Here is an 8,865-nt window from a genome sequence, read left to right on the forward strand (position 1 = left end):
GAAAATAGTTCATTTAATCACTGATGCCATAACTTCTGGTGCCTTTATGGATGATGAGGCGGTCATCAACCGAAGGAACCACCACCATATCCACCAAATTCACCACCAAGGCCTCCAAAAACTACCGCCATATCCGCCGTAGCCGAAGCCTTATCCGAAGGGTCTATAGCCGCAATCGCCGAAGCCACAGGGACTACCTCCGAAGAAGAACGTCGGTTAGGTTCGGGTGCTGGCAGGGCTCCAGTGACCTCCATCAGGGCAAAAAGGGCCACCAACGTCAACAGGGCAATGCCGATCTGCAAAGGGAACCAAGGAATCAGCTTAAAAAGACTTCAGTTGATATTCAAGTTGGTTCATTCTTTGAAGAATAAATCGTGCTTAGAATGAGCAAGAATCGGGATTATTTGGACAGTATTTCAAAGGTAAAGACATTGCCTCAATTACATGTCACTGGCGGAGCAAAGTGGCCCATCTTACTCAAATACTGGATTAGCAATATGCACTAATGTGTTCTTTGCATAGATTAATTAATAAAATACACGTGCAAAATTGATGCTTTGATGACTCTCGATCCACGGCTACAAAACCTGTTGTGTAACATCTTTGTCGACTAGATTCATATATTATTGGTAATACAGGTAATTATAGTCCAGTCAATCTAGAGCAAAAATAGCTGCAGCCAAGTACAAGTTGGTAGAGTAGCCATTTACGGTTTTGTGATCCATGGGCACATCTAAATAATATATGAAACGTTTACCATTATTCAAATAGTGGATCCAGATGATATAAGATGGAGGACAGAACGACAGAGAGAGAAAGAGAGAGAGAGAGAGAGAGAGAATACAGCTATTAATGGGATCATGAAATATAAGGATATTTCCGTCTGAATAATATTAATATGAAGAGTCAGTTCCAACAATATTTAAGTTTTTTTGTAATATAGAAAATATGATAAAGATTTAAAACAATACGGTGTGATAAGATTTCATAATTATTTTCCAATATATGTACGATAACATTTCTTAAAGTAGAGGGAATAAAAGCGCTCTCTCTCTCTCTCATATATTTAATTCATTATTGCATTTCTTTACCCGATTACCGTAATTTCCATCCTCCTCCCATTCGAACCATTCTAACTATGTACTGGTTTGAACTAGGCCACCTTTCAGGGCAAGAAGGGCATGATCTCTCCAAGCCAGGTTTGGCGGGGCGTTGCCGGCTGTACGATCTCTTCTTTAAAAAAAAAATTCCTTTGCCTGAATTCATTACTTTCTCCAGGCCTTTATCTAATGCTCTCACTTTTCTACCATCATTGCAGTTGGTTACCGCAGGTTAACCCAAGACTGGAAGACCTGTGCCAGTTGGTATAATTTTATTACTTTTGAGTTTCACGGTCAATTGCGCCAGAAATAATGCTAATTGGCAACTACCGGAGGGTCTTACATGCAGTCTACTGCTAAGAGTCAGCGAGAGAATGCACGTTTTTGTGCTCTCCCTCTTCATGACTGTATGGCGAGTAGCAGTGTATCCATTTGGCGCAGGACTTCCAAATATGTTAAATATTTGTAAAATAGATATTTAGGTAGGATGCCATGTTGAATCATGTAATAGTGTTGTGCTGGTGTATTAGGGAGATTTTTAGCCTAAATATGTCTTGTGCATACCTAACCATGACCCAAATGAATTTATATAAATAGTGTATATATTTCCTTCTTTTATGTTGAAGATAGTGGTAATGTCTGCAAAACGCAAGCTACACTACTATAGCCAGAAGGCCCTAGAGGACTATATAAACTCCTTTACGTTTGACAAATCGCCCTAGAAAGCAGCGATGGGAGTGAGGCTCCTCTCATAGTGAGTGAAGTGCGTGTGGTGGCTGATAGCGCAGGTCTCTCCCAGCAAGAAGTGGGTCATCCCACCACACCAAGTGGCACCCACCCATCTCCCAAACCTTCTACCTCTCGTGCCTCTGCCCTCACCCCAGATGGTGATAATGACTGATGTGGAGGTCTCACGTGTACCAGAGTAAGGTACCAAACGTTTGTACCATTCAACACCTCGACCCAAGAAATGTCGAATTATGGTCAGTGATGTGTCAGAGGATTCTGAATCTGATTATTTACCCATGGACTGGGATAAGGATGGACTGGGATGAGGATGGACTCTCTTCAATCTCCAATGGTACAGAGGAGGAGGCTACAACACCGTCCACACTCCAGCCCTACCAAGTTGATGCACTATCCACAGCCACATCAACTGAGAATACAGCAGCGCCAACATCCCCAACTTCCATGCCCACTCAGGATGCTTCAACTTCCACTTCCACACCCAGCCAGGATGCTGCAGCCCCCCACACTGCCATCCCTTCCACAAGTGATGCTGATGAGAATTTTTTTTTTTATCTAACAGCATCTCAGCGCCACACAATGGACAAAACTGTGTGCTCAAGGAAACCACTGTCAAGGAGTTATACTGCCACTACCCAACCAGGACTGTTAGCAACATCTATGAATGCTACCTCCGCCAGTGACTTGCTCCCCCTTTTAATTGATGCCGACATGCTGGCGGACATAGTTAGGTTCACGAACCAAAGAACTGATATTTTAGCAACTGCATTGAAAGCTGCACCACAAAGAGCATCAGTAGGACACACCTGCACAGAAGAGATACAGGCTTTGGTTGGTATACTCGTACAGTCTGGTGTTAAAAGGGACAACAAAATAACTCAAGAAATGTGGAGTCCACAGCATGGGTGCCAGTTATATCGTGCAGCAATGAACGAAAAAAGGTTTTGCTTTCTGGTGTGGTCTCTACAGTTCGATGACGAGACTACACATGAAAAAAGGAACAAGGAAGATAAGATGGCCGCATTCACGAACATTTGGGAAAAGTTCAATTACCGTAGACGAAAACAGCTGCTGGCCTTCAGGAGAAGATGCACTTTTAGGTATTACATGCAGAACAAGCCACCAAAATATGCACTGAAGATAGTTATGGCATTAGTTATGGCATGTGATGCCAAAAGCTTTTACATGATAAATGGTGTGGTTGACTTGGGCCAGAACAGAAAGCCGAGAGTACCTGCAGAAAAACCTGGGGAGCACTACACCTTGAGTCTTTGTGAACCGTTTCTAGGCAGTCATCACATCATCACTATCTACAGTTGGTTCACCTCTCTCTCCCTGGTGACGGCATTCTACAAAAGACTAACAACATTAGTGAGGACATCATGTAAAAAAGTGTGTCCCCTCAGCGATGCTAGACATGAGGATGAAATGGCCTGTGAACACGTGCATTTTGATTCACAGAAAATGCTACCATGGTGTCTTACAAACCCAAGAAAGACAAACTGGTCCTCCTTTTATCATCAAAACACAACAAACCACAACTTAGGGACAAAAAGAAACCGAAGATCATCCATATATACAACAAAACTAAGGGAGGAGTGGATGTCCTGGATGACATGTGCAGCCGCTACTCATGCAGCAGGAAGACACGATGGTGGCCACTTTGTTTATTTTACGGCATGGTCAACATTGCAGTAATCAATGCATTCATTTTGGCTGTCAAACTAAAGTGCAACGTGCATTCATGCACATCCTGGCTATGGAATTGATGAGGCCTTGGGCTGTGAGGAGGCTACAACAGACGGGCATGAAGTTATCAGCCAGAAATCTGATAAGGTTGTGCTTTGGCATCACGGAGGATGAGAGACTCCGGGAAATGAACCCTACGCCAGGCCTGCGAACCAAGAAGAGGTGCACCATCTGTCCATAGAAGGTAGCCAGCCAGACAAGGATTGTATGCACGTTGGTATGCACGTTTTCGGAAGGATGTTTGTCCTCACCAATCAGATGTTTTTTGCTACGACTGCCAGGAGTAAACTAACAGGTAACACGAGATTTATATCGAACACAAACATTATGACAGGTTTTTTTATGCTGCACACATTATTGACAGTATTTTACAGCACTTTTACAATACTCTCACGAACTATATACTCGTTTCTATTTGTTTCAGACAGTTTTCTGAGGATTGGCAGGTTGCGTGATAGAAAGTTGTCGTAGTCTTTGATCGTTTCAATTTTATTTTTTTTATTTAAATCCCAGTGACCTGGTCAATATTAATTTCATTTAGCAAAATCCAAAATACAACCTAAGCTATATAAAATCATATCAATAAACTGAATGACAGGCTCCCAGTTTTCGATCGAGCGGCAATTGCTACAAAAACATTTTCTTTTGTTATTTACAAAAGCTTTTAATCGCTTTTCACAAACTTTTCTTTCGTTAGTACAAATGCATTTTGTTTAGTTATTTACCTCAAATACTTTCTCGATTTACCAAGCAGAAGACAAGTCAAATTTAGATCAGCAATGAGCTCTTTGAAGAGTAAATTTTTAATCATTACTTGCACTTCTGTTACCACAAATAGTTTTGAAAAATATTTACTTTATAGTAACAATTTATCTTGCTAATATTCACCATAAGTAACACCATCTTAATTTAGTCAATGATTGGTCTATGGAGATTTACCGGAAACTTTTAATTTTAAGCTTAATAGGAAGCTGGTTAGGGATTTATATGTAAAAATAAGTCATGATACCCTTTCATGGATTAAATTCCATTCCTGCAAATTTTCTGCAAATTTGCTTGACAGATCATTGTTAAGTTAAACTAAACTTAAAAGTTTACAAATTTAAAATGCCTGATTACTATCATAACACATTCACAGGAAAATAAAGGTGGAGGGTTTAGTGAATCAAATTTATTACCTTGGAAAGGCTTAAATACAGTTTTTTGAAAGAATCTACGGTTAATCTTTCCTCTCGGCCAGTGCCCGACAGCTGTCAAAATATCTTGACAGCAAGCCGCCTTACGAAATTTCATAGCCGTCACTGCTGCAGTAGAGACGAAACTCCGCTTTAACTTGAGAAATTTCGGGCCTTCCAGCAAGTCGACAAACTGATTCAATCGCAAGGAGTCCATAGAAATTAGGTCACTAAAACGGGCTGTGGAAGTAAGCTTGACTGTTATCTTGACGCTCATATGACCATGTGCATCAGCTACTCGAGTTTTCAACTCCAGTGATTCCCTTTGCGTCAGAAACTAGCCTGGCTCTAATCGTAGTTTCTTTATTAGATTAGCTGGTTTCCCGGGGTCATGAACACTTCATGTTAAGCTCTCTTCACGGCATCAGTTTCTGTTCAATTGAAAGGTCTTGCATTGCTGTTTTAAGATGGTCTTCAGACCAGAGAAGGATTGGTTGTGTCAAAACATCCGATCAGATGTACAAAGGAGTGGTCCAGAACAGTTGTCAAACAGCAAGCCAGCCTGATAAATATATAGGTTGTAACTCATCGCATTTACAAGGATACTTTCATTTTTATCCCCCAACCCAAAGATAGTTATCTAAGAATGGAACAAAGTTATGGCGAATACACCCCCCAATTCATAAACACCATTGTAGAAGATACTTTACCAATCATTTTAGTTTCCTTCGACAACTATGGTCAAGATACGAGATTGTTAAAAGCTGTATCAAACAACTGCTGCTGAGATGATTTCACATTAAGTTTTGAAATGATAATTTGTGTGCATTTAGCCATAAAACCAAGTAACACAGCGCTTCCAGCCATTCACTGCTTTCAACAGTGAAAGGAATTAGACAGATTGTTAAGAGTTTGGACAGCTAGATGGAGGAAAGTGGGAACAGAAGTCGATTCAAGGATTAAAATGTGGGTGCAGGTAAAGGATTAAGCAGCTTTTATAAGAAACATTTGGTAATGTCTACATGGCATCTTTGAAGTCCCCTAACAGCACTACCACACATCGGAGTATCACAAGCTAAGAGTCTGTAATAAGATATATTTGAAACAAAATTCGAATTAAACATAACCCGGTAGCAAGTCATGAACTGCATTATATTAAGATCTGTCACTATGCTTGAACCCGTCAAGTCAAATTTTAAACTAAAACCACTACCTCCAAAAGTCCATGAGTACTAATCTTTAGATTCTGAACTAAACCTCTAGATTTTATGAAAAGAGGAAGGCTGAAGAGTACACTTAATACATTCAAGTCACTAAATACACCTGGGGAATTTGAAGACTAATAGAACGTTATGTATTACCAAAAAAAATCCTTATTAAAATCCTAAATGGAATGAGAAAACTTCTCGAGAACTTTATGAATTAACAAAACATAAAACCCAAGCTATATAAAACTACGTTTTAAGAGCATCGGTTTAGCCTGGAAAAGTTTCATTTATTAACGTTCAAAAAAAGAAAAAACTACCACTGGAGACAAATTATTACCAAAGGATTAACTAACAGACCAACAAGAGAACTGAAATACAAAAATTAATAATTAATATTTGAGAGTAGTTAAGTTAATACATAATGGAGGACAAACCTAAATGAATACGGAAGCCCTGTAAAAGAAAGGTGCAGGTTGACCATGGTAGACTTGGCCTACCATGGACAACCCTAATCCACCATTGCCGGAGCGGCAGCGGCCACCCCGACAAAGGTGGATCTTTTCAAGTTTATAAAAGAATTAAACAAACCAAACACATAAGCATACAAGCTAGCTAACTCAATCACGCAATACCAAGCATAAAAAGTCTACAAGCAGGACATATCCAGGACAAAAAAGCAATCATACCCTAGACCTCTCAAACAAGCAAACAAATCTCCACTTTGTGCCCTCACTAAGGGCAATCAAATTAAAGTTGTGCCCTCACTACAAACAAGCAAGCAAATACAAATTATACCCTCACCACAAACAAGCAAACAAATCTACTTAAGTGCACTCATTACAAGCAAGCAAATCCACTTTGTGCCCTCACTATAATCAAGCAACCAAAATATCTTCATGCCCTCGCTACAAGCTAGCAAATCCACTGTGCCCTCAATACAAGCAAGCAAGCAAATTATCTTCACGCTCTCACTTCAACCAAGTAATCAAGAAAATCCACTTCACACCCTCACTACAAGCAAGCAATAAAGCAAATCCATTTCATGCCTTCACTACAAGCAAGCAAACAAGCAAATCCACTTCACGCCCTCACTACAAGCAAGCAATCAAGCAAGTAATCAAGCAAATCCACTTCACGCCCTCACTACAAGCAAGCAATCAAGCAAATCCACTTCCCGCCTCACTACAAGCAAGCAATCAAGCAAATCCCCTTCATGCCCTCACTACAAGCAAGCAATCAAGCAAGCAAATCCACTTCTTGCCCTCATTACAAGCAAGCAATCAAGCAAATCCACTTCACGTCCTCACTACAAGCAAGCTATCATGCAAATCCACTTCATGCCCTCACTACAAGTAAGCAATCAAGCAAGCAAATCCACTTCACGTCCTCACAACAAGCATGCAATCATGCAAGCAAATCTACTTCACGCCCTCACTACAAGCAAGTAATCAAGCAAATCCACGTCACGCCCTCAATACAAGTAAGCAATCAAGCAAATCCACTTCACGCCCTCACTAAAAGCAAGCAATCAAGCAAATCCTCTTCACAACCTCACTACAAGCATTCAAGCAAATCCACTTCACGCCTCACTATAAGCAAGCAATCAAGCAAATCCACTTCTCGTCCTCACTACAAGCAAGCAATCTTGCAAGCAAATCCACTTCATATCATCACTACAAACAAGCAAGTAATCAAACAAATCCACTTCACGCTCTCACTACAAGCAAGTAATCAAGCAAATCCACTTCACACCCTCACTACAAGTAAGCAATCAAGCAAATCCACTTTACACCCTCACTACAAGCAAGCAACCAAGCAAATCCCCTTCATGCCCTCACTACAAGCAAGCAATCAAGCAAGCATATCCACTTCTTGCCCTCATTACAAGCAAGCAATCAAGCAAATCCACTTCACGTCCTCACTACAAGTAAGCAATCAAGCAAATCCACTTCACACCCTCACTACAAGTAAGCAATCAAGCAAATCCACTTCACGTCCTCACTACAAGTAAGCAATCAAGCAAATCCACTTCACGTCCTCACTACAAGTAAGCAATCAAGCAAATCCACTTCACACCCTCACTACAAGTAAGCAATCAAGCAAATCCACTTCACACCCTCACTACAAGCAAGCAATCAAGTAAGCAAATCCCCTTCACACCCTCACTACACGCAAGTAATCAAGCAAATCCATTTCATGCCCTCACTATGAGTAAGCAATCAAGCAAATCCACTTCACACTCTCACTACAAGTAAGCAATCAAGCAAATCCACTTCCCGCCCTCACTACAAGCAAGCAATCAAGCAAGCAAATCCACTTCACGCCCTCACTACAAGCAAGCAATCAAGCAAGAAACCATCACGCTAACTACAGGCAGCAATCAAACAAGCAAATCCACTTCATGCCCTCACTACAAGCAAGTAAACAAGCAAATCCACTTCATGCTCTCACTACAAGCAATCAAGCAAGCAAATCCCCTTCACACCCTCACTACACGCAAGTAATCAAGCAAATCCACTTCATGCCCTCACTACGAGTAAGCAATCAAGCAATCACTACACTCTAAACACTACAAGTTAAGCAATCAAGGCAAATCACTTCACGCACTACAAGCAGCAATCAGCAAGCAAATCCACTTCACACCTCCTACAAGCAAGCAAATCAAGTAAGCACATCCACTTCTTGTTGCCCTCAGTACAAGCCACAATCAAGCAAATCCCTTCACTCCATCACACAAGCAAGCTACATGCAAATCCACTTCATGCCCCGCCACATACCGTACTCAATCAAGCAAGCCAATCCACTTCACCGTCGCTCGCAACAAGCTGCAATCATGCAAGCAAATCTACTTCACGCCCTCACTACAAGCAAGTAATCAAACAAATC

The sequence above is a fragment of the Macrobrachium nipponense genome, chromosome 24, assembly GCF_015104395.2.
Source record: "Macrobrachium nipponense isolate FS-2020 chromosome 24, ASM1510439v2, whole genome shotgun sequence".
Taxonomy (NCBI): domain Eukaryota; kingdom Metazoa; phylum Arthropoda; class Malacostraca; order Decapoda; family Palaemonidae; genus Macrobrachium; species Macrobrachium nipponense.